Genomic DNA, 4,694 nt, shown 5'->3' on the forward strand with positions numbered 1-4,694 from the left:
CTGCATAGCGTCCGAGATCAATTTGAAAAGTTGGATGTGTCCCATTTCTAGCCAAAGAGAAAACTAAGCAAGGTGCCATATGTGCAGGTTGATTTATTATTGATCTCTGTTGACGGTGCAACAATAAGGCTTTGGTCGAAGTCTCCAGCGACCTGCTCACACTTGCTGCTGCCAGGCCACACACACTGAAATTCGGTTCAACAACAACGCCACCCAGCAGTTTGTGCAACTTGCATAGCAAGGCATGTGCTACCGACATTTCCCGAAAAATGTGCACACACAGTCTTATCACCAAGCAGCATTTCACAGGACCCAGAGAGGTCGTGTGGGCCGTAGGGTTTCCAAAGCCCGCAGGTACTTGTAACAGAGGGGCCATCGACGCCAGAGCTTAGAAAAAACGAAGTTATCCTTTGCACAGCTAATAGGCAAACGTTCTTGGCACTTCTGATTCGGACCACACACATTCAGAGTTTCCTATGGAGAACATGTTGCGTGTCTTCAGAAATCTTCGGACTTGAGATCCAGACCAACAGGCTTGTCAAATGCGTGCACACGTATTGTTGTATACGAATGTGACACTCACTGCTTCTCCAGCAAGGTCCTCTTACAAACTAAGGCATTTTGCATATGCACGGAACAAAGGTGACACTGATGGCAGCTTCAGCGTTTACCACAAGATAACAAGCTTCTATATCCTTCAAGATATAAGAAACAAAGGACGAGCCGCACTGGCTCTTAGATATTGTGCGCTTGCTGCACACTTATTTTCACGAGAGTGCTGAACAACACATACTTTCAGAGTAGGAGGCATAGTTTATACTAATGGACCATCGAACCAATTGGCAAGATACTCTCCAATACGGAGGCCGCACGAGTACCGGTGAAGAGTTTTAACCCGGACAGATCTATATTGGTACCATTGCACCAGAATACCAGGATGGAGTTGCAGCAAACTGAATTACTGGTGGTGACAGTGCATTTAAACAAACTGTGCTAGTCTCATTTTTTTTGTGTGTGTGTAGCTGTGGCCCCTGTCGGCATAATAGTTCTTGCAGCAGCATAAAACATCCTAAACCTACACTTTTTCACACCAACAAGAGTCGTGCAACTAAACAATATAACGTGCCAGCACATTCATGTGGAATGTGGCTTCACAAGATGTTGCCACCTGTGGTAAATAATCAATCAACTTGCAACTCTGTCACAGTATTTTGGCAAAACAGTAACACTAGTCCACGTACGTCCAAAGGTGATCCTCCATTCTGGACACGCTTTAGAGAAAATGCCCCCTGTGGCGCTCAAGCAAAACATGACAGGGCATCGGGAATCGTGCAGCCTCCTTTTACATAAACTGAGAACGGAGGTTGATTTTGCAAAGTTTGCTAAGCTGCCCCGCGAGAAAGCGGCACTTGTATAACCATAGTACCAGGGCTGTGTCATCTTCAGAATGCGAGACCCGCTGTAGTGCATTTTTTTTTCTTCTTTTGTTACAATTAGGCACTGCAAAAGATGCACACACGCTAACAAGACGCCAGATAATGAAGACGCATTTTTATATCAAGCTCACTGATGCTATTTTCCAGCAGGCTGGCGAAGGTACGAACCACAACGCAAGCTTCGACGTAAACGCAGGTCGGAAGTCTTCTGCCGGTGTTCGGCGTCGCACCCACCTAGACCGTGCTACACTTTGCGTTCTCCGCACATCGCCAATTCCAGCCGCTGGCCGCGCTCGCGCACACACCAACACACACACCGCGTTCGAGAGACTACCTCTCGTGTCGGATGACCATCCCAGGCAGTATCATAATGGTCGTCGTCTCCGGGGTGGCCGTGGCCCGAGACGTCGACACCGCTTCGCTCGCGGCCGCCGCCGCCGCGTCTTCTTCGTCCACCTCTTCCACGCCCTTGACGGAGTGCACGTTGTAGTAGTAGTAGGGCTCCGCGGTCCGACGTCGCCGTCGCTTCCGCGACGGCGGTTCCAGGGCCAAGGCGGTGCTCTTGTCGGGAAAGATGGAAGGCACGGCGGTGGCCACGAGGACGCGACGCTTCATGCCGACCTTGAAGTCGGTCGGCTTGAAGTGCAGCGAGCACACGACGGACCGGGCGTTACTTAGAAGTCGCGCCCGCTCATCGGCGTCGCCGCCAGCGATCGCGTCCACCCAGGCGTCTCGACAGCGGTCGTCCGACGGCACCTCGTGGAAGGAGACCGCGTTGCCGCAGCGGCGTTCGGTCGAAGGGCAGCACGGCACGCAGCATCCCTTCGGCATGTTTCGAGAACTGCGGGCCGCGTGGGTTTGCGCCGAGGGTTTTGCAGGACAACGACGTCGTTGAAATGCTGCTTGCGTTCTAATAGTTGAGGGCCGGCACCACTATTTCCTGGCCTGTTGCGGTAACGCAAGCGAATTTCGTGGAAAGCATTCTCTGTCCAGAGGCAAAAGTGCGCGTCGTTAAAGCGCTCCTGGCAAATGATTTAGGTCAGGGTTGAAATAAGAGGAGTCCTTGGTAGCTCGTTCGTTAAATGCGGCAGCGCGAGCTTTTCAGATTCGATTCACATGCATTTGTTTTCCCGTCCCGACCATACTACGAGAGGCCGCCACAATCGCTATTTGGGTGCTGCAGTGTGCGCCACGGAGCAATAAGAATTGCTGTTATTTTATTTCTGCATAAATCGCGTAGCACATAACCACAACTGCAAACGATTGCTTTTAAAAACACCATAAAGCCACAAATGTATTGAACTGAGCAATTTTCGGTTAAGTAGCTCTCTGTAATTCCACCTAACCGTATTGTCAGGATGGCCGAGCGGTCCAAGGCGCTGCGTTCAGGTCGCAGTCCGGTCTTCCGGGCGTGGGTTCGAATCCCACTTCTGACAAATACTTTTTTTGTTTTAAACTTTTTTTTTTTTTTTCATATTGCGCGTTGCATTGCAAGATGACAAATCAGCCACGCATCCATAACATATTCGTCTCGTCCACAGCCGCCCCAGCACCCTTCGGCTTTGCTTGCATTCCTTGCCTTTTTTTTTCTTTTTTTTTTTCCCCAAGCCCCTCACAGGAAGAGACGAAGGGGGGGGGGGGGGGGTACTGGGAGGAGACTGGCCACGCGGCGCGCCGCCGCCACAAGATGGCCGACGTGACCAGCCGCTTCGAGATCTGCCGCATGAGCACAGCGCCCATGGAGGCTGCGCGCCATCCTCTCCGCGCTAACCCTAACCTCGCTACGAAAGCGGCGCCGGCTTCAAAGGCACTTATCATTGCGAGACTTGCTGCGGTTAGATCGCCTAGGAATTGGAGTGTCAAACCTCATCGCTGCTATCGACTAGCCAGCGCAGCGCACCCGAAATCACTTCCCCCCCCTCCATTTTTTTTCTTTTTCTTTTTTTTCCGTCGCTTTGCCTTCCCACCCACGCGACCTGCAATATGTGACGTCGGCTAAAAAAAAAGTGATCACGTGGCCATGACGTCACAACTCGATCGATACGCGCGGGCGCCGTTGTCATGGGAACGGTGGAGCAGCCCCGGATGGGAGGCTAGGCGCCGCCGCGACGACGAGCCTTTCGCGAGGCTACATCCGGGCACTGCGTCGTCTGCTACGCCCAAGATGGCTGCTCGGCACAAATAAATCGCGTTTTCTCGTAAGTCTGTCGCGTACTCGCGATTCAAACTGAAAATTCGTTGTTTTAGTGCCGGCGAAAATTACGAATACCATTATCCCGAGTGCAAAAAATGCGCCACGTGACCCTTGGGATACAAGCAAACATACAAAAAACAACGCCGCCGACATCGTGGACGAAGGGCGGAACGCCATATTGGAATGGCCGCCGATGGGGATCGGAGCTTGCGTCGTAGAATTAGTGCCGGCACCAAAGAAAACGTCAAACCCTTCGCGAATGTAGCTTAGTCGGATCCAGACACACAACTGCCGACTTCGGAGCCGTTTTAAAACTGGCCGCACACGAAGCTCCGCTGGATAAGAAGCCATTGGCTGGACGCGAATGCGGTGAAGTTGCACGTTTTTTTTTCTCAAGAGTATTGATTTGTTATGCAATAAGCGCGCCTTGTTGTCTGAAAGACGTTTGCCCGCAGCTCCCGCCGGGCCAGGTTGCCGTTATGAACCGCTGAGCAACGCTTACGTGTACTACCTAGGGAACGCACGGGAAATGATTGGCAAGCTGAAGGGTAGTTGATAGATACTCTTTTTATCGTAGACGTGAATCTGTGACGAAATCAATGAGAGTATATCGTGTGACTGCTACTTGTTTGAGTTTTAAGATCGAGTTCTTACGCTGCTCAGAAGCCGGGCAATTTCGACTGCAAGCATTTTAGAGCGCGCAACGTTTATTTTACTTTTTTTAAAATTATACATTCATTTCCTCCCTGCAGACATTAAAAACGCGTTCATCGGCTAACGAGTACTTCTTTTTTTTCTCGGAAGCTTTCGCTTGTGAATCCGCTATAAGATTCTTTAATATGCACATGTATGTATGATAAACGAGAGACACAGATACGCCATCTTATAGTCAAAGGAGTTCCTCCGAAGGCAGGAAGGAAGTAAAGCTAATTATGGAACAAACGAAAGAAACAATTTGATGATCTACAGTATCTCCAAACGCGTATATATATACCTTGAAAGTAACGAAAGGTCACGAACTTGCAGCTTCGGCCTGCGTAATGCAATGCCCGATAAGTGATAAC

General features: G+C 50.4%; 1 non-coding gene across 1 annotated transcript; it reads left to right on the forward strand.

The window, feature by feature from the left end:
• Positions 1-2,788: 2,788 nt before the first annotated feature.
• On the forward strand, positions 2,789-2,872 carry TRNAL-CAG (transfer RNA leucine (anticodon CAG)). Its single transcript has one exon. It is a non-coding gene; the product is annotated as a tRNA-Leu (tRNA).
• The last annotated feature ends 1,822 nt before the right edge of the window (positions 2,873-4,694 follow it).

This window comes from Dermacentor albipictus, chromosome 10 (genome assembly GCF_038994185.2).
Source record: "Dermacentor albipictus isolate Rhodes 1998 colony chromosome 10, USDA_Dalb.pri_finalv2, whole genome shotgun sequence".
Lineage (NCBI taxonomy): Eukaryota > Metazoa > Arthropoda > Arachnida > Ixodida > Ixodidae > Dermacentor > Dermacentor albipictus.